Genomic DNA, 22,333 nt, shown 5'->3' on the forward strand with positions numbered 1-22,333 from the left:
CGCACCCTTTCCTGGGAGCAGCTCCTCCCTGCCGCCTGGGCCTGCCCTGCCGCCGTTAACCCGCAGCGGCCTTCAGCTCCGCGAAGAAGCCCCCGGCGCCGCAGGGCCGCCCCCCGCCCCACTCGGCCAGCGGCGGGCAGCCCACCACCACGGCCGGGGAGGCCGAGACGCACCGTCCCTCCGCCTTGCGCCATCCTCCCCCTCAGGCCACAGCCCCGAGTGGGGCGGGGGGGGACACAGCCCGGCCTGCGGCCCCTCCCGCCGGAGGCCCCAGTGCGCAAGCGCCCTCCCCCCCTCCGGTTGCCCTCCCGGCACAGCGGCGCGCGAGCCCACGGCGGGGGGGTAGTGGGGGGGGTGTCAACTGAAACGCTGGCGCGCGCGGCGCAACGGTTAACACGTTAACGAGCCCCCGGCCAGAGGTGAAGCGAAGGCAGCTGCGCGCCTGCGCAGTGCCGCGAGAAAGCTGCCCCGGGGCGGGGGGGGAGCGCGTCCCTTCCCCCGGCGCATGCGCGGCGGCGCAGCTCACGCTGGATGGGAGAGCGGCCGGGGTGGGGGGGGGGCGGGAGAGGCGAGGGGAGTTTGCGCAGGCGCAGAGCGAGGCCGCGGCGAGGTCGGTTGGCGGCTGCGCAGAAGGTCGGCGGGGGGAGGAGGGGGGGGGCGCGCGGCGGGGGGAGGGGAGGAGGAGGGGAGGAAGGAGGGGGGTCGGGAGCGAGGGAGGGTTTATCGGGCGGCCGATTTTGGTTAAAATATTCAAAATGGCGGACGGAGGAGCAGCGAGTCAAGATGAGAGTTCGGCGGCGGCGGTGGCGGCAGCGGCAGGTAATCATTACTGCATTTTACATATTCATATTCATACTCGCACACGCGGCCCCCCCGCCGCCCGCCCGCCCCGCTTAGCATAATTTATTAGTACTCAGGATTATTATAATTAACGGCACAGGAGGGAGCGGGGGCGGGGGGGGGGGAGAGAAGGAAAGCAGCCTCCCCGTGCGGGGAGACAGACACACACACACGCTCCCTCCCTCGCCTGCCCGCTCCCTCACACGAAGCCGCACTTGCACCCGCTCGCACGCCGGGGCACCGGCGCCGGGGCAGGCAGTGGGGCGATGGGGGGCGGCGGCGCGGGCGGCGGCGGCGCAGCGGCCAGGCGGTGGGGTCGGGGTGGGGAGTCGGCGGGGGGATGGGGGGGGAAGCCGGGAGGGGGGAGGCATCCCCGCACCCAAAAGCGGTCGGAGGTGGTTAGCCGCCACCCGGCCGGGCGCCCCCCCACCCCGCTCCCCTGGCCCGCACGCCCACAATAAAAGCCGCTTTACATATTCATAGCGGGGGGGGAGGCGGGGGGGATGCTGCTGGAGCGGTCCCGGCGGGGACCGCGGGAGGGGTACGGCCCGCTGGGCTGGGGGAGGCGGGTGGCCCCCCGAGTGGGGCAGGGTTCCCCCGGCGGCGCGGCGGCGGCAGGACGAAGGGGGACGGGGGTGCTGGCCCCTCAGTGGGGCCGGGTGAGGGAGAAAGACTCGGTTTCCTCATCTCTCCTCTCATTACCCCCCCGCACCCCCCCCCCCCCACCCCCCAGCCAGGGTTATTTTCCCAGAGCCTGGGGCCTGCAGGCATAGGGTGGATGGGTGCGGATGGCCTCGGGGAGGGGTAGGACGACAGCGTGGTTTGCCTTTTTATTTAAAGCTCCCCCTCCTCCCCCTGTCCCCCCCCCAGTAAAGGGCGGGTTCGGTGTGGGGTGACTTGGGGGGTGCGCGGGCAGAGTTTCTCCGTGCCCCTCTCCGACGTGAAAGGCCGCGTGTTTGCACCCCCCAGAGCTGGATTTGCCCCGGTGGTGTTTGTTTGCCCTCCTGCTTCCGCAGCCCCGAGGGCTCGGGGGGAGCAGGGTGCTGCGGCCCCGGGACAGGCCCCCTGGGTGCGGGGCACCGGACTCGCGTCCTCTCCCCACCTGGTCCCCTTGCCATGGGTGCCGGGGCAGGTGGTGTTGCCGGCAGCCCCAGTGGGCAGGCACTGGGGGTGCGGGTCCCGTCCCTCTCCCTTGCTAGCTCTCTCTCCCTCTCCTTCTCATTTGAATAATGTCTAATTCGGGGAGGTTTATATTATTGAAATGGCCGCCTGGCTTTCCCCGCCTCTCATGTTTAGTAATTCAGACCTTTAATAACAGCCACTCAGAGCCCAACGCCGTGTTTATATTTTACATTCGCCCCATGTGCTTTTGTGGTTCAATATGATTCTTCTTTCTCGCTCTCTCGCTTTTTAAAAATTTTCTTGGCAACCCACAGAGCCCCGAGATCAAACCCAGGCTGTGCGAGGAGAGGAGGGGGAAGAGCTAGGCCCTGGCTCCTCTGGCAGGCGCCTAGGCCTCTCTCTCTGCTGCTTGATTTATTTACTAATAACCAAAATGACCCCCCCCATCTCCACTCCACCCCTGCCAGCAAAAACAAAACCCTCCTGGGGCTTGAGCAGCATCAAATCTGTTCATAGATTCTCAAACACTCATGTCTTTTAAATAAGGAGCTTATTTTTAATTTATAGCAACTCAAGACTGTAAAGCTGTTCCTTTCATATCTGCTTTTCAGAGGCTTGGGCATTTTTGGTCCCTTTGTCCTTGGTTCTTTTCCTTAAAGGAGAGTTGCTTCTAATTTACGTTTCCTGGCACTGAGAGCTATAGAAGACACACTCAAAATCTGAACAGCTTTCCTCCTCCCTCTGAACACAAACAGAATTGAATACATTGAAGATAATCTTATTCACCTTCCTTTGCTTAGTGTGGATACAGTTTAACAGTGCAGTGTGTCAGATGGTTTTGTCGCTGCTTGTATCTTGACTGTTCTGGGTTAGGGTGTGTTGTGTTGTTTTTTTTTTTTTTTTCTTTCTCTTTCATTTAGATTTGGCTTTCAAGCCAGAAGATGCTGCTAGGTAGTACAGGATCTAGAAAGGAAGATAAGTTTTCTATGCTTGTGTCATAAGAACACCAAGTGAAAATTGAAATTAATCCTCTTAAATTGTCTGGAATAATTCAGTTTTAAACCAGATATTTGCCTACTTAGAAAGAAAACAAATGGACTACTTCATTAGAAAGAGGCAGTAATTTCAAAATATTTATGCAGGGATGGGTTTCAGATAAAACTCTGTAGGTTTTCATTAGTGACCATTGTTTTCACCCTGTGGAGAAAAAGGACCGAACAGCAGGGTACTTCGAAGTAGCTGTGGCAGATTAGCATGTAAACATTTTTAGAAGCATGACTAGGAAGAGAGTTCACATACAAATGCAGGCAAGGTGTTTTGTAGTTTGGTTCTAGATTTAATTTGTCACAAAATACTATACTGTGGCTAATGAAAAACATTTTGATTTAAAAAATAATGGCTCAGATTATTTATCCTTTTTCTTCACCCTTGTTGAAGACAGGCCTTGAATACTAGAAGAAAAAAAATCTGTAGAAGCGATAATGAGACTATTCAGGTGACTGACTGTTTCACAGACCAACAGCACAAGGCTGGCTGGACAAAAAATAGTAATATGATTTCATGCCTTAAATAGCATATGTTTTTGCACTCGCTTCACAAGATGTGGTCAAGCCGATGATGTCATTGGCCAGAGGACAAGGTGCAGTTAATTTGATTTATTGACCTGGGGTGAGGTGTAGCACTGAAACCTTCTCATAGGGAAACCATTTATCTGAGGACAATTTCCTTTATAGCAGCAATTTAACCACTGCTGAGACTGTAGATATTTTATCCAGCATGATAAAAATGTACATTGCATCTTGCAAACAAAATTTCTTTGTCACTGACATTTTAGTAATTTTTATAGAATGGAATACTGGACAGTGGCTTTGTGCAGTCTTATGGCCAAGCTGGGGTTTATAACTCTGAATTCAGGTATTTATATGCCAAAATACAGATGTATTTATCTCAAACATATATTTGTTTGCCTGTGTTGTAGCTTAAAATTTTACTTGAACGTGATGCGGATAGAAATGTGCCTTGACCAGTGAAGCCTTTAGGCAACATGTTTGTGGGAAGCTCTTTTTCCCAAATTCTGGCATCGTCTTCACTTGTTGGAAGGTGCTGAGACTAGTGCGTGGATATTACTCCACAGTCTTGAGTAAGGATTCAGTAAGTTTGCGGAACACACAGAATTGGGTGGGAGTGTTGATCTGCTGGAGGGTAGGAAGGCCATACAGAGGGATCTGGACTGGCTGGATCGTTGGGCTGAGGCCAATTGTATGAGGTTCAACAAGGCCAAGTGCCGGGTCCTGCACTTGGGTCACAACAACCCCAGGCGGTGCTACAGGCTCAGGGAAGAGTGGCTGGAAAGCTGCCTGGCAGAAAGGGATCTGGGAGTGTTGATCAACAGTGGCTGAACATGAGCCAGCAGTGTGCCCGGGTAGCCCAAAAAGCCAACAGCACCCTGGCTTGTATCAGAAATAGTGTGGCCAGCAGGACTAGGGCAGTGATCGTCTCCCTATACTCAGGGCTGGTGAGGCCCCACCTCAAATCCTGTGTTCAGTTTTGGGCCCCTCACTACAAGAAAGACATTGAGGTGCTGGAGAGAGTGCAGAGAAGGGCAACAAAGCTGATGAGGGGTCTGGAGCACAAGTCTGATGAGGAGCAACTGAGGGAACCAGGGATGTTTAGCCTGGAGAAGAGGAGGCTGAGGGGAGACCTTATCACTCTCTACAACTACCTGAAAGGAGGTTGTAGCATGGAGGGTGTTGGTCTCTTCTCCCAGGTAACAAGTGATAGGAAGAGAAGAAATGGCCTCAAGTTGTGCCGGGGGAGGTTTAGATTGAATATTAGAAAAATCTTCTTCATGGAAAGGGTTGTCAGGCATTGGAACAGACTGCCCAGGGAAGTGGTTGAATTGCCATCCCTGGAAGTGTTTAAAAGGTGCGTAGGTGAGGTTCTCAGAGGCATGGTTTAGTGGTGGATTTAATAGTGCTAGGTTAACGGTTGGACTCAATCTTAAAGGTCTTTTCCAACCAAAACAATTACATGAATCTCTGTTAGTTTATCACTGGTGGATGTCAGATTTTAAGCTGCTTCTTGAACCTTCTTCTGTCAGTGGTGGGTGGGTGAGTAAAAGAAACTTTTTTTTTTTTCTTCCCTATCATCTGCCTGGCTGTGGTGAGAGTAAAGGGTTGCGCTACTGTTGCAGTGCTTTCTAATTCTTACCAGGGGAATATGTTCTACTATTTTGGCTGTCCTTTTAGGTTTTATGTTATTAGGGCCAGAAGGAAGAAGGCTTGTCCTCCCCATGAAATAGTTCCTCTGCTCAGTTATCAAGGTGGCTCTACCTTTTTTTCCAGTGTGTGGTGGTTGTGGGCTTTTTTTTTTTGGTGGGTTTTGTGGTTTGTTTGTTTGGGTTTTTTGTTTATTTGTTTGGGGTTTGTGTTTGCCTTTTTTTCTTTGGTGTGTGTGTGGGTTTTTTTGGTTTTTTTTTGGTTTTTTGTTTGTTTTTGTTTTGGTTTTTGTTTTTTCGTTTTTTTTTTCCCTTTCCAAAACTGACCAGAACTTACCAGCCTAACAGCTGGCTGGAATAAAGTCTGTGTCAGTAGCTATGCTACCATATGTGGAGCAGAACTGGGAAGGTGTGTGGTATGGTGACTTCACTGGAGGAGCTGGAGCTTATTCCTTGCTTCCTAGAAGGAAGGGGGAAGAATCTGAGGTTCTCACCCTGTCATTTTAAGAGGGAAAAAAAAAAAATCTCAGGTTTGTTGTCACTAACAATTTCTCAAAGATTAGCCTGCAGTAATAATTCAAGCAAGTAAGTGTTAATACTGACTTCCTGATGCTGAATGTGAATAGCTTCTGAATGCTTGTCTTGGCAAGTAATGGTGATGATGTCTGGAGCCGATTCACTTGATGGAATCAGTGAGGTAGCCTTCAAATCAATCTGTCTGTTAAACATAGGAAGCACCAGTATATTCTGTGTTAGGAGTCTCTTATGCAGTGTGACGAAGTGTTGTTCCTACATTTGCTTGGTCATAAAAGTGTATTGTACAGAAAAATGATATTTTGAACACCATTGCCACTTAAATAATCTTTGTCAAATTTCAGATGGCAAATTCCACATTTAGAGTGGTGCATTTTTGCTGTTTTCTTTACGTTCAGATGTCTGAGGATGCAAAAAATTTTGGGGTAAATGTTTTGCCCATGCTGTCCAGAATGTTTTTGTTTGGTTGATCTTTCGTTTAGCTTCTTTCTGTTAAATAGGTTCCTCTCCCGCAGAGACATGTTGGTTTTCCCTCCTGGTTTTCTGGTAAATTTGCAGTAGTTTTTTTGTAGCATGCAGTAAGTTTTAATTTGCTTTTATCAGATTTTTGGCTCAGTTCAAGACTTCAAAACAGATTAGAGCATTTTTAATGTGCAAAACTAGTGAGTAAATTTTCTTGCCTTTTTTCCAGCATTATTTTCTATTCCCCTCAAAGTGTTGTTGCCTGTAGGACAATAATCTTGATACTGATATTTTATACAGCTGACAATTAGGCAGCCTCTGCTACTTGCACTTACAGCTTTATTTTTTTTATCTTGAGAGAATCCGTGACAGTCTTGGCAAATGACTGTCTTTTATGACATATGTATTTTCAGTCTCTGTGACAAAGGTATTGTCAAAAGAAGGTGTCGAACAAAATTAAATATGACTTGAGTGTCCAAATGTGATATGCTTGCTTTGGGTGCTTAGGCTAGTACGTGCATGAAAGACTATCTTATGTTGCTGGATAGACTTACAGTGCTGGCTGTTTACTACTGCAGAGATTTTGCTTCTGTGTTTGCAGATTTTCCCACCCCTTTTTCTATTGTGCTGCATTGTTATACAGGCCAAGTTAAGCGTGGGATTTGTTGGACTGAGTGCAAGAGATAAATTTAAGTGAAGATACTGGTTTTGATTAGTGTATATTAAGTAATTGCTTGTATTTCACTCAACTGTCAATTGCTAATCTGAGAAAAAACGTACATAGATGTATTTTCCTTTCTATAATTCTTTGCTTTAAATTTATTGAATTGTGTGAGTAGATCCTTGTGCTGCTTTGTGCACACCTTTCTCTGTAGAAAAGGAAGTAATTACTCAGGATCTCAGTATTATTCCTTTCCCTAGTTTCTTGTCTCACAACTAACTAGGAAATATCCACATTTCTTAACTATTATAAATTATGGGCTCTATAGTGCATTATGAAATCTTTGCAAAAGCATTTTTTTAATAGACTGCTACTGGCTAATTGAATTACTTTAGGGTTAATAAAAAACACGGTTAAGTGATGAAGTGTTGGTTTTGTATAGAGGATTTACTGGGTTCCAATCCTGAGTTGGTCACCAGTTTTGCTTGTTTCGCTGTTCTGGGCTAAATCTGTGTAATTGGAATTATAAAGCATGTTTTCACAGAGATGTTGCTGGGGGAATAATTGGCTAACGTTTTGCAGTATTTCCGAAGGTAAGAGAACTGTGAGTCTTCTGCTTTTACATGAAGTCACCCAAGCTTGTGCCCAGGTTAAACTTTGCTTAGGATGTTTCAGTGCTGGTACTGTTCGTGTGCTCTCATCAGGAATGAAGGCCTCCTGTTGTAAAGGCACAGATTACTGTCAGTTCTAACTACAGTGTGATGCAGATCTGCTGTAGGGTATGCCGTTCGATGACAGTTTAAATCAGCCCGAGCCTGTCCTCATCTCCCTGTGTGTTCCTGCCTCCTCTGCACTGGTGCAGATGCTTGCCTGATTCCTTTGCTGAGCTAGCTCAAGGAATTAAATTGGCAGAAAACAAGCCTTGCCAAAAACAATGAATAGGTTTTTTGTTGGTTTAGCTCTCTGAACTGGTTTACAATGAAATTAGACAAATAACAGTACCAATCAAGGAAGGGAACAAGAAGCACATGTGTTGACCCAAGTCTTCTCATAATTTCATTCTCTCTGATGGCTTACCTGTTGGCATAAATGAGGAGTCATGCTCTCAGCCACGTGATCCTACCACTTCCTTGGCACCTGTTCTAGCACTTACCGGCTTCCAGGATGCTCTAGCTTAACTTGTTAACCTGGTGGAAAACTAGCCCCAGATAATTTTAGATCTTTGGTTTCGGAGTTGAAATTGGCTCAACAAAGGCATTCAAGTGCAAGAGAGAGGGTAGAACCATGTGAATGAAAGTGGAGGAAGGGGAAAGAAGGAAGAGAAATGAAGCTTCCTCTTTTGAAAAGCAGCAGCAAGCATTCTGGTTAGCTTAGTTGTATTGTATAGCTTTGCTTTTAGATTGACATAAACCACAGTGGACCACAGTTGACTGAGTTGATGAACTCCCGTTGATCTAAAATGGTACTGGCCCAAGGGAAGTGATGGGAACGTGTATAGCCACAGGCACTATGCTGGACCTCTTATTCCAGCAGTAGGCTGTACATAGACCACTGAAGCCAGTGGTGAAACTGCACCTAAGTAAAAGAGTAGCTTAGAAAAAACCAATAGGTGCTGAAGATTTGATGTGGTTTATGCTGTCAGAGGTATGACAGAGCCACGGCAGAAACTCTTAAATAAAAATTGTGAATGAGACCTGTAAGTGGCTCCTATTATTTTAGTGCTATGTACAGTGAGACACCTCCCTGGCTTAAAGGACATACTAGCAAAAGTACTTGAGAAATTACAGACACTGGTACTTCTGGTAAATTTTGGACTGATATTCCTGTAAAGCAACCTTTAAAAAAACTAACAAAACAAACCACAAGAAAAAGCCAAGTGTAACTGCTTCAGCCATTTAACACGATCACTCCGAGACAGATTTATCTTTTCTATAAATTGTGTTATTGTGACAAGGAACCTTTGGCTCATCATTCCATTTGTTTTTGTTTTTTTTTTTTTCTTCTCAGAAATCAGATTTGGCTGTATAGAAATGAAGTAGCATATATAGCATGTTTGACACTGTATGACAGGGCATGAAGTTTTGGAAAAGGAAGATATGAACATCTAGGTTACTAAAACAGTAAATACAGTTGAAGACTTAAATGAGTGTAGAAAAACCTATTGAATCAGGCTGGAGATGTAACTTGCTTCTTTTTTCCCCTTCTTTTTGTTAAGAGCTGTTAGGAAGCCACCATACTTTTTGCAGTGAGCTCCTTTGCTGTTTGTTCTCTTTGTCCTTTTGCTTATTTTTTTTTTTAAATATATACTATGTGATTTAGTAATTTGTGCCCAACCATACCAGTGTGAAGTTGTAGCTGTATACTACTTGGGTGTAGCAGAGAGGGAGGAGTATACAGTGGGGCTTTGAGCAACCTGGTCTACTGGAAGATGTCCCTGCCCATGGTAGGGGGCTGGAACTAGGTGATCTTTAAGGTCCCTTCCAACCCAAACTGTTTTGTGAATCTATGATTCTATGAATACGGGTAGAAATGACTCAGATGTTTGATGAACCACTAATTTCTACATTATTAGTTAATACCATCCTCTGAATGAGAAAGGAGATTAAAATTTCTTCCAGCAGTCCTGTTGCAAAGATGCCTTTCTAATGATTTATAATTTTGTTTCTTACCTGCTGATCTTCAGTAGGTAATCACTTTGATTTGAATTTTCAAACGTAGGTTTAAACACATATTTGAATTTGCTTATTTCTAAGACTGCAGAGAAATGGATATGCCAGCAAATGCTTTCTCCCTTCCCTACCAACTCCTCTGGGAGTGTTTCCCACCCCATCCTCCAATGCATATACACACACACGCTTTGTAAAAAGTACCAGAAAGCTTGGGCTGAGGACAGTTTCTTTTAGCTCTGATTGTAGAAGACATTACTGCTTCTGACTGTTGGATTCTCCTGTTTCCCTGTATCTATTGGAGAGTCTCCCCATTCGGGTACTGTCTAAGCCATTTCAGTTAAAATTAGCTGGGTTAGTAAAGACTGTGATCTAAGCTGACTAAAGTAGTCCAGATAATTCTGATTGAAATCTGTGAGTGAGGGATTGTGTGAGTTGCTTTGTCATCATACCTGAGGGTCCAGTTCATGTTACACTTAATCCAATTTAAGGGTGGGCTGCTGCCAGAAAGAAGTAGGAAGAGTATCGGGTGGTCACTTTCTGGACTATTGTCTGTTTTGACAAAGCCTTTGTAAAACTGTGTCCCAGCTTCTGGCAGAAATGGATTGGGGTTGTGTGGAGAAACTGGAGGTAGAAGGGCAAAGGGAGCAGTAACTTTCTACTTGTAGTGTTTGTTTCTAGATGAGGGTGTCTGTTCTTAGCGTTAGAAAGACATGGTACTTTTCAGGCTTTATTGAACTTTCCAGTGGTGCTTTTCTGTTTTTATTGAATTTATTTTGATCTGAGTTAGACAATTTAAATTGTTAGGAGTATTTCCCCTATCTCAAGTAAAGCATGTGATTTACAAGTCACTGCCCTTAAATGGGCTTTATCATGAGGTTATCTTTACTTGCTGTTCTATTTCGGTCATAATATAGTTACTTTAGACAGCTTATGGCAACAAAGCTAGCTAAACTTAGGAATTTAGGAGTATCTTTCAGAACAGTTGAGAACTTAGACTTTGTATATTTATTTAGTCTGAGGTCTAGTAGCTTCTGCCTTTAAATCAGTCACACTGTCTCACATGGTGAGTTGTTTGAATTGCGTAATTGCCAAACTTTATCCAACTATTATTTTACTGCCAGCATAGCTTCTCTTTGGTTAGGATGGGTGTACCAAAGTAAGGAAGAAGCCAGCAGCTCCCAGGCTGCACCACTGCCTCTCAAATTTTGCCAACCACTGCTCTGGAATGATGTGTTGAAGTACCAGCAGTTGTAGGGCAGACTTTTAGTCAGAGCTCTCAAATGAGCACACATAAGGGGGAAAAGTGTAAACTAGAAACCTGATTGCTTTCCAAAGTTGATTTTACTCAGTTTTGCAAAAAAACCCCCGGATATTCTCAAGTTTCAGAAAATTTTGGTGTATCTGGTTTTAAACTAAACTTTGATGATTACCTTTTTTATTTTTTCAGTGTGTGCAAGGTTGTACAAAGAAGGGCTAAGCAGACTGTTGCATATTGTTCTTCACCTCTGGCTCAGGCAAGTGCTGAGCTGCAAATTCTTGGCATTTGGGAATATAATCAAAAGAACTATCCCTCTCCTTGCCCTGTCTTTACAGTCTTTCCTAGGTGTCTGCTGATGACTGCTATTGGAGGAGGGTCAGGTAAATCCTTGGTCTGAGCCAGTATGGTGATTTTAGTATTCTCTTTCAAGCAAAAAGTAAACACCTTCCCACTTATTCCTCAGTCCATCTTAAGTTTTGTATGTTGTTCTTTTCCTGTTCTAAAGTGCTCAGGAGCACCATGAAAGAGTTCAGGAAAGATGATGTTCCTTGTCTGCTCTGCACATTTCTAGCTCTGGAAAACAATTGAGAGGTTGCTTCAAGGGCTTTCTTAATAATTTCTAGTTCCCAAACAGGGAACTAGAGAACCAGAAGCTGCTTTGGCTCTCTTACTTTGTGAAGATAAAGGGAGGATAAGAGAATGAGTGTTAAAAATTGAGCATCTGATCCTACTTGATGAAAAAGATCCACAACTGAGCTGATTCTCAACTCCTTAAGATGCATTGAGGGTCGTGAGCATGTTTGAGAATTATACTACAGACAGGAACTGCAGAAATCTGTGTAATTTTTTAGTTTAAGATTATTTCTTTTTTCATTACAGTGGGAGACAATGGCGTTGCAAAGAGTATCTCCTCTCCTTTCTGAGAGATAAAAATGCTGTATTTTATCGTGATATAATTTGGTTTGGAACCTAGTTGCAATATGATTGCACTTTATATGGTTCTGTTCGGTGGTGTAGAAGGGACTTGTTCCAAATATACTAAGGATTGACTAAAGCCCAATGCCTTAAAACTTCCCAAGAACACCCTTCAGCCATGCCTGTGTTGGGAAAACCCATTTCATTAATACCATTCTCAACATAGTTAAAATTGAAAATGCATCCAGACAAGTCTGGTAACACATTTTCATAATATCTATAAAAAACATAACTATTTATAAAATAACAGCTAAATTTAAAGGATATAGCATTGTATTTAAGTGCTTGTACGCTTAAGTATTCTGTATGTGTGGCTGATGAACTCTGCAACAGTGGGAAGGATTTGCTATATGGAAGTTTGAATAAAGGCCTAAAGAGTTGGAATAGTTGTTCGGCATCTTAATACCCCTAGCCTATCTCACTTTGGTTTGCTGGGGGAGAGAGGAGTAACAGGTAGTGTTTCTTTGTGTTGTGGTGTCTCTAGTCAGGTTTGCAAGTGTTGTGGACACCTGTGAAGATCCTAGCAGAAAATTTTCAACTGTTGTTTCTGTTATAAAGATAAATGAATAATATAAGAAAAAATACCATGTACAAGGGTGGGCCAGCATTTACATCTCCTCAAGCTCCTATCTAGAGTTAACATAATAAAAAGTTAGAGTTAACAGAAGGACTGTTGGGGAAAAGCTAATTCAACAAGTTCATTTTAAAGCTATATAAAAATCTCTCTAAAGTCTTGAGATAATCCATAACTTTCTGTGTGCACTTAGAGAAGGCACATTAGTTGCTTAAGGGATCAGTTAATATGTCAGTCTTTCAAAAACCAAAATTATTGCAAGTACGGTGGTATTTTTTTCATTACTTATTAAGTAGTGATTTCATATTGTGTGGGTTAGAGCTTGAAATGTTGTATACTAATGAGAAAGGGAATGTCATTGCCATTTGTTCTGTATTTATATCACATACAAGTCTGTGAATTGTGTAATACAGGCACTTCAAGAAATTTATGCTCAGAATTGTAGAGAAATTGAGAAATCTGCATTTCTGATGCATAACTTGCTTGAGGTTTTATCAACTTGCTTCTTTCCATTTTCTGAGTTTAGGGCAGTTTTATTAACTCTATTTGGTGTATTAGGATATATGCTTGTATGCACAAGTTATCACCAAAAGGCAGCATCTGTTCCTAAGGTTTTTTTAAAACATGCAGAAGATTGTTCATTTCTTTACTTTTCAGTGGCAGAGAGTAGATTGACACACTCAACAATTCCCTTAGAATGTGTTGTCAACTATAGTAGTTTCCTGATTATGCTTCGTATTGCAGAAGGTTAGTTAAACTGGGGATTTTCATGGTGTCATCATTCGAGTAGTGGTCATCCTTCTTTGTTGTGCAAAATAATATTAAGAGAACATTGAAGACAGAAACATATGGGATGCAGCTGTCTACTGATCATCTATATCTGAAACTCCCCATTTTATCGTTTGTTTGTGTTCTATATTTGTCTAATACTGTTTTGTTGAGACAGTCTTTATTAAGAGAGCAGGGGCTGCCGTGGCAGGTTACTTCAGTACTTCTGTCCTTTGGTTTTGGTGGAATCAGTGTACTAGATAGCAATAGAGAAGGTGTCCAACAGAGGCATGAAGGCAATACAGAAATGTGGTGCTGTTTTTTAATTTATAACTAGGACAGTTTTCTTTTCTTATAAGCTGAAAAAAACCAACAATGCATTCTGAAACTGTTTAGACAGATTGACTAATTACATATGGTTGTGTGGAACTGTTGTCCAGCAATAATTTATGGATTGCTCTTTAAGAACCATTGAGATAGCAAATAAGTATACTTTATACTTTACTATATAGTGTGGTCTATTTGTTAAAATTTGTTCTGAACCAATTTCCTTGGCCCTAATCAAGTCTAAGGTTGAGCTATGAAACACTATCTGGTACTTCTGGCCTATAGCTCTTTTTTTTTTTTTATTCAGCATGTTAATTTGAAGAAGTTCATTTTCAGGTGTGTTTTCCTTCATGTGCCTTTGTAATACTGAGTGATTTATTTCAACAAATATTTGAAATTGCAATGTCAGATGTGGCATTTGCGCATTTAATAGTTAGCCATTAGTCACAAACCTAATTGTGACCTGATAAATTGTCAACTGCTTAGCTTTTTTTTTTTTAAGATTTAATTTCTGCAACTGTTACATTTGTGAATGGTGAAGAGCTGGGAAAAACATATATTCCTCATGTAAAAGAGGACTCTTTAGAGAGAAAGGGATGCCATTTTTATTTACAAGAAGGCTATTCTTGGGCTGTTCTCGAAGCCCTGCAGATTTGAAGCATTGCATTTAGCAAGTGCATGAAAAACGCATGACTGGCATTTGAAGGCCCTGTTGGGGCAGTCTTTAAACAAAAGGAGTTGTGGACTTTAAATGTGGAATATGTTCTTTATCACTTAGTTCTGCTGCTGTGTGACAGTTCCAATTTGACTATCACTCTGGCTTGCCGAAATGAGAACTAGAAAACTTCTTTTTTTCCTTTGGAGTTTTTGCCCTCTATTTTGTGTCTGAACAGAGGCTTGTATATGACTGCAGTCATATGCATAGGAGAGGAAAGCATAAAGAGAATTACTCTGTGCTGGAAAAACTGAGGAACACTGGAAGAAAAACATCATTTTTTCAATTAGACACTTTATCGCATGTATACTTGATCAGACCGTGTGCCTGAGTGTTTGATAAGTCTCACACCAGGTGAATGAAATAAGAGGTATTTGCAAGGCAATTTACTTAGAGTAATATCTTATTTCCTGTGTTGTTGACTAGATTTGTGTTTGAATAAGAACATTTCTTTTGTGGCAGCACAGGTGCTCCTTGATTCTGCAGTGAAGGCAGTATTCTGTGCTTGATACTAGCCTAGTTGCCATGGCAACAATTATGATGTCATGAATTCAGTACAGTGACTTCACTGCAGTGTATTTTATCTTTATTCTCGGTTTTCTTCAGATGTTGCTAGCAAACCAAAAAGCATCTATGTGTGATACTGTGACTTGTTTATGATGTGATAACAATGACTAATATGATCCAGATCTCTCTCTCAAAGTAAACCTAATTGCTGCTTACCTTTAAAATCACCTTGTAGTCTGTGAAACTGTGACCTTGTGTTTTTATTTATCTGGACCTGTTTCAGCTACACTAGCTCAAAAAGTTTGTTGATAGGAATAAATAGGAAAATACCTTTAAAAAAAAAAAACCCCTCAGATGTGATTTCCAGCTGAGAGGAATGTATGTACTTTTAAAGCTGAAAATGTGAGAGTAGCAGTGTCCTGTTACATCTCTTCTCCCAGAATAATTTGTTCTGGCTTGCCTTTCTTAGTCCTATTCTTTTGTGAAGCAGGTGAAATGTTTTCTTAGTCTCTTTTCAAGAGTCTGTTGGCCTGTAAATTGTACCAGGAAGCTTCCTGCTTGTCAGCCTTCAAAAATGGTCAGCTGTTTTCTGCTCTCTGAGCACTTCCATTTATCACTGGCTTGTGCACCTCCATTTCACAGGTAGCAGAGCTGACTGTTCAGTGCTTACTCTTGCCCTGTTCTCTGTTGACTTCTGATAGTCAAAGAGAAGTAGTTAGCATTTTTCCCTGTATTTTTAAAGTGATATGACTTCCAGAATTAGTGCCAGTAAAAATGCCAGTAAAAACATTGAGTTTAACTAGCCTGCATTTCTTTTCTTGATATAACTATGTGTCTGTTTAGAGCTGGCTGATTGGCTTAACTTATAGGTTGCCTGAGACTTCTGGGCCATCTGACTTTTACATTATCAATGGATAGTGCAAAGTGTGTTAAGAGTGGTATGCCAGGTATTTTTTGTAAGGCTTTTTTTGGCCTTGCAGGTGAAAGGTTCTTCACCTTCGACTTGCTTTGACAAAGGTAGTTTCTGTGTATAAGTAGGGCATAAGTATGTTAAGTGTGCTGAAAGCCTTTCTAATAACAGAAGAAAATGTAGGATGTGCTGATTTCTTCGTGTGGCTTACTGCTGGAGTTGATCATTTGCATTAAATTGTATTGAGCATATATCCATTTAGGTGAGGTTAGAATTAAATGACCTCTTCACATTCTTCTTGCTCTGAAGAGAGATGGAGACATGAAAAGCACGCACTAGCAAGTGGGATGGCATCATGGATGGCACGTAAGGAGGATGAAAATCATAACAGGAAAATCAAAGTTGCAGTTGTCTTTCTGCAGAAAATGAAAAATGCCCTGTGTAGCCTGTCACTTATGATAAGCATATCATGGAAGTTGAATTCTGGCATGCTGCAACTGGAGTTAAGAAAATATGATAGATGCTTTTGTTAATAAGCCACTACCTGGGAGCAAACTGCAAAATCCTGTTGCAGGTACTTAAGTAAAGAGGTCCTGTGCTTGAATATTGGCTAGTTTATGTTGGTAACAGCTGTGCTTAGAATTAGTAGCTGTTTTCTTTAGTCAGCATAAATGTGCTATTGATGAGGTAGCTTTTGTTAAAGTTTTCTAAATGCTCTTTCAAAACTGTAGATATTATCTTACTGTAATGTCTGTGCATGTGGAAGGTTTTATTAATTTAAGAGTACTGATATGATTTGATTGCTAAAGCTTTTGGTCTTTAAACTAGGTTTAGGTGATCCTTGGAACAGCCTCTTGTAATTCATGTGGTGTGTTTTTGTTTATGTTAATCTCTAAGCATTAAGGTTTCCCTAAACATGTAGATTTTTCAATATGTGTTTGGACAGGGTGCTAGATAATCTAATCTAGGCTCCCTTTCCCACAAAAGGTTGGACCAGGTGATCTTTCAAGGTCTCTTCCAGCCTGGGCTAGTCCAGGATTCTGGGATTAAGTTGTTGTTGGAAGAACTAACAGCTTTCTTAATGGCATACTGACATAACTGTGCATGAGAAATTGCTAACTCTAATTTTTAGTCACATGGAGATTAGATCATTCAGTTCCCAGCAGTGTTTGTATGAACGAGTGTTGCATTTAGAAATAGTACTATGGCAGTTAATACCAGACTAAATATATATGGAATTTAAAGCTCTGGACAGCAGGTGTCTTGGCATTGCAAATTCTTCTGAAGAAGCGAAAGGAGAGAGTTGAATTTTTTTTTTAATGCTTAGGAAAAGTGATCACCTCTACAAAACTTCAGCATGTGAAAACGAAAGGAAACTGGGAATGGAAAAAGCAAAAATAAGTTTTACTGTCCGAGTCTCTTATTCTATTTTATGAATGGATGGGCATATGGCCTATCTGCGGGATACTGATGAGAAGGGAACCTGCTGCACTTTCTTCAAATGTAACATTTAAGGGAATGGTATGATAGGGTGGGGGTGGGCAGCAACAACAGAAAAACACTCCCCCCCTAACTGTTTTCTTTTAGAATTACTAAATGAAACACTTGAAGCTTTTAGTGCTCTTTTGTTCCACTCCAAATTCTTCTATGAAAACCAGCTATGTTCTTGCCTTCTGGGACTTGCAAAATAAATAAGTTAATTGGAATTGCCTCAGTTAGTGCTGTTGCTTCTATTTAAAAATACATCATAAAAACAAGGTAGTACATTAGTGCCTAGTTCACATGACAGGCTTCTACATGCTTTGTACAGAGAGACTAGAACCTATCTTTTAAGTTGTTACTAGTACTGGTGGTGCATGAAAGAATGGCAATATTAGTGGAAGTACAGCAAAATAATTAGCTTGCATTTCAGGATACTGTGGCAGGTAGTGGCTTGAGTTTGTGTCTTTTCAGGGGCTAGGACTAATAGTGGTGTTTTGGTACTCCTTTGGCTGCAGCTTTGAAGACTCTGTCCCCAGGTCGGCAGTTGCAACAGGATTTCAAGGAAAAAGAGTTAAAATGCTTGGATGGGTCACTTCGCAGTGCCTGCTTCACAGCCCAGAACCAAATTTGGTTTGGAATTGGAGTGTGTGAAAGAGGAGTTAATAGAAGAAAGTGGAGGCTCGAAGGGCCGCTTGTGTCTGTAGAAAGGTTAGGAGGCTTGAAATACCAGGGAGATGTTTCAGGGACAGTGCCTGGTGAAAAGCTGGGCTTCTAAACTTGGTCCTGCTTGAGAGTCCCTTCTGACCTGTTAACCTATCAATGGTTCATGTTATAATTCTGAATATCAGGTGACTTAACCCACCTGTCCTCTACTGCTTCCAGTCTGCTGGGGAAGGCTATGAACAGCATCATAGGTAGAGACACACCTCTTTAAATGTGTACTGTCCTCTAATAAAAACTCTGGTTTTAGAGAACAGGGTTTTATTGGCTTCATAAATTGCTACCTCTCTTGCAAAGACCTATATAGAAAATCCTATGTATCACCTTTCAAAGCAGTAAGGGTTTGAAATGGAATGGTTTTGAAAGCAATCAGGAGAATCTTCATCAGTACAGGGAGGCTGGCCTTAACAAGCATACATTAACATCCTTATAGATGAGCTTTGGAGAAACACGCTGTATTATTTGGGAGCCATGTGAAAATTTCCATGACAAATTTGTAAAAGGAAATGAGTTGTGTTTGTTTGTGGGGTTTTTTTTTTTGATTGTTCCTCCCCCACCTAGGTCCACAATTGGGAGTGTTGTGGGATGCTGGGGTGACATGGTTATCTTGGCCTCAGCAGGCTGCCTGGCTCCCTTTTTCTGCTGCTCTGATTCAGATTACCCAGCAGTCCTTGTCCTTTGCTATGATCAAACGATATAGCCCTCACAGAAAAATGTGCTACTCAAAGCTCTGTGTGGCTCCTGTAGCCAACTTGATCTATACAATGGGAAATAGGAAAGCCGCCTTTATCTGATTAAACAGCCGACTTCGGCATGAAATCTCCTTTTTAATATCAACTTGCTGGAAGTGCTATGACAATAAAAATGCCTTTTTTTTCCTCTCTTGTTGGGAAAGCAAAAAAATCGACACTTCCTCATTTCATGTATTACTGCCAGAGCATTCTCTGACATTCTTTGAGTTTAATCATCAGATGCGATACCCTGGTTTTACTTAGACATATCACTTTTCAGCTCACTATGAACTGCCAGCATCCATACTACATGAGGGGTTTTTCATGGTGACCTCAACTATTGTTTCTTCTTGCTTGCTACATTGATGTTAAATGAATTGACAATAAAAGGAATCATTAATAAAATAGTGTTTCAACAGTAATCATTAAATTACAGACATTGAATCATCAGTTTGGGAAATTAGTATGCCTGCTTTTAATAGTGAAACATTACCTTGCGCACGGAAATCTAGAAATAAAGTGTATATATTTCTTTTAAATGGGGATTCTTTTTCAGCAGTTCCTTGATAAAGAACTTCCCTCTCCTTTTGGCACTAAGTTGTGATTTTACTGAAACAGAAGCACACCATTAGCAGCTGAAGTACTGTGGTACCATGTATATTATTTTGTCCCAAAGGACAGTAGAAGGTACTGTGCTTAAGGCACAGGCTTGAAGAAACAAACTGTCCTAATATCCCACTTGAATAGAAAGAAAAGGTGAAGGTTTGCTATAGCTGTTTTGGAATTTTCAAGGCTGTTATGTAAATTGCATTAGGATAAACACCTGAGTCCCCGATTTCTCTTTAAAAACAAATGTAAATGTTGGGAAATAACTTTCCCATTAACACATACGAATGATATTTTAAAAGTGAAATATACACATGTTTAACAAGAAAAACTTTGAAAAAGTTGCATATATAAATAAAAAAAACCCTAAAAGCATGTTAACTGTGTGTGTCTCTCTCTTCCCCCTGCCCTCCCCAAGAGCTTTATGAATGTATCCCTAACTAATTTTAACCTATTGAGGCTTCATCTTCAGTGTAGGTGATGACTGAGGTCATCAAGTTTGACTTTTGTTCCAAATAGTAGGCATGAATCTGTGCTGCTTGTGTATCCAGATTACCATGCGTAATGAGCACAGCTTAATGAACTTTCAAAGATTAGTCTGTATTGTGTATCAAAACCACTGGTGATAGCTTTGCATAAGATGGTCCCACTTAGTGATGAGATGATCCAGTTTTATAAAATACTGCATTTGCAGGAAAATTTGGGATGCCTCTGTCATAAATGGAGAGAAGGAAAGGTTAATTTCAGTAACCTAATAGCTTTTATGATGAAACATTTTGGTTTCTTGTTTTGCTTACTCTAGATCAGAGGTGTCAAACTCATTTTCACCAGAGGCCACGTCAGCCTCATGGTTGCCTTCAAAGGGCCGAATGTAATTTTAGGATTACATTTATACAGTCCTAAAATTACATTTGGCCCTTTGAAGGCAACCTCAAGGCTGCCCCTACTCTAATTTTGGTTTTGAGGGGCTTGGGAAAGGAGATATTTTTACACCCTTTTCTTTTTGATGTCTTGCTTACCAAACTTCTTGCTTGCTTCTGTTGCAGTGCTATGATAGAGAAGAGATTTTGGGGAAAGGGAGAGGAAGCACAAAGGCAGGGGAATAAGCCATCAAAAAGTGTTCAGAGAAAGACAGAAAAGAACAGCTCTGTAAGAAATGAAGACATCACGTATTCTTTATAAACAGTGCATCATGTGAGTGAACTTCACATCTATGTCTATGGTGTAGTAGATATAGGGAGATATTTGCCTGATTGTAATTGCAAAGTATTGCTGAAGTAAATGCTTGAGACCGAAGTCATGAACTGTGAAGAAGAAATCTTAGGATCAGCGGACTTCCTCTTTTGTTAGTCAGTTATCAATATATGTAATTAGAAAAGAACAGTTGTATTAAGTGCAGAGTTCAAGTAATGCAGCCTCAAGATTTTAGGCAGAGATTGACATTTCATCTGGCTCCCAAAATTTATAGTGTTTGCATTGGCTTCTGCTTCTCAGATAGCATTGATTGAGTAGAAGAAAACGATGTTGTTTACAATAAACTTTGTCTTTCATATGTAGACAGCAATAATTAATTATAGGGTGGGGATAATAAACATAGAAGGTTGATATCTAGTCAGACTGGAGAAAAGTGTCCTTGAAATGTTCTCTTTAAAACTGTTGTCCACAGTCCCTACAGCAGAGATAAACAGCATTTCTTGGGCTCTGAGAGGGTCAGAAGGTTCTATATGAGATTTCTAGGGATGATTTCAGTTCTGAGAGCATGCAGAGCATTGCACCTGACACACTTCTTTAAGATAAAAGAATTCCCTTTACCATCATGTTTTACTAAATGCACATATAGCAGTTCTGTTCTTTGATCCAGAATGAAATTAAAATTGAGGAACTATACAACTCAACTGGTTGAGCTAGTTGGTGGGTTTGTATTTTAATTTCTGCAGTGCCTAGGGAGAAGACATACAGACTTTGTACAAAGAATGGATGTCTGATATTTTCTGTTCTAGAGTCTTTGCTTGAGAAGCTGTATTGGATTTAGTTCTTTTGAATATTTAAAAAAAAAATCCTGAAGACTTGACTATATAGATACTAGTATGATGTGCCACTGCAGAGATGTTTTTTCCTTTCATATTGCTTTCATTCAATAAGATGCGCATTTTTTCTGTATAAATGGAACTCGTATTCAGTAGTAGTAATTGATGAATTCTCCTCTTTTCTTCCTGCTGTAACACTGGCAAGCAGTTCAGCTCATCCAGGTGTCAGTGCTTTTATTTGTGTGATCAGAATTTTCTAATGAGGGGAGGAAACTGTAAGAACTGGTTTGAAATCACTTTTTAAGGTCAAAAAAGAAAGCAAAGCCATCTTAAAATTAACAGCTAGAGTATTCTTTATTGTCTTTCAGAAGGGAAAGAATAAAGATTTTTTTTTTTGGCTTGTATGAGTGAAACCTTACACAGCTTTACTACCACTTTTCTCTTATGTTCACCCCTCATCTTTATCATAGAAATGTAATATGTAATTTGTCTTCTGATGACTTTTCTCTGAGGTTTGTCTTCTGTGACGCAAACTTAGTTTGGTTGACACAATCTCTTCTGTGCAGTTTTGCTCTTCCCTTCCCTTCCCTCTGTCTCACTTTATTTTTAGTTCATTAATTTTTGTCCTGAATCCCAAGTAAATTGAACGCAAAAATAAAGCCATGCCAAGTGGTTGCAGGGTGCTTAGGACAGAGTAGTGCTTGCAGAGGGCACCCCAGCCCACCTTGTAAACAAAAAGCTTGAGACTTGTATTGTTAGGCTTCAATTATTGTTTTCTTTTGGCAGTTGGGGGTTGGAGGTGGGGCTGATCACAGTTAAATAATGGTTTGAATATTTTGGTGTGGACTGCTTTTTTTGTGAAAATGTTTCTACCAGGAGTGTCAGTAATGTTTGTTTTCTTTCTTTCTCCTTTGTCAAACCCACAAGACAGCAAAGAGGAAGTCCTTAACCATCCAGGCTTGCAGGATGATAGATGAAAAACTTTGTGTCCAAAGTGACTGGCTCCTCACCTTGCTCATTGGTCATAAGAGCCATTGACTCTTTCACCTGTGATCTTGAAGACAGCGGAACTGCTGCTAGATCAGAATACCTGCATAAATTCTTTGCTTCTGTAAAAAGTACCAGGAGAGCTTGTTTCCAGCTACGGGGTAATTGTGTCCCATTTGGAATGACTTGACTTTAATGGGATCTACTTGGACAACACTAGGATATAGTGCTTGTGCTAGAA

General features: G+C 41.8%; 1 protein-coding gene across 2 annotated transcripts in view; it reads left to right on the plus strand.

Annotated features, from left to right (window-relative positions):
- The first annotated feature begins 765 nt into the window (after window positions 1-765).
- Window positions 766-22,333, plus strand: part of POU2F1 (POU class 2 homeobox 1) — a 112,360-nt gene continuing 90,792 nt past the window's right edge. For both annotated transcript variants that reach the window (XM_065637784.1, XM_065637803.1), the window contains exon 1: window positions 766-819. The gene's annotated coding sequence lies outside the window, so the exon portion shown is untranslated. The remainder of the gene's footprint in view (window positions 820-22,333) is intronic.

This window comes from Caloenas nicobarica, chromosome 1, assembly GCF_036013445.1.
Source record: "Caloenas nicobarica isolate bCalNic1 chromosome 1, bCalNic1.hap1, whole genome shotgun sequence".
NCBI lineage: Eukaryota > Metazoa > Chordata > Aves > Columbiformes > Columbidae > Caloenas > Caloenas nicobarica.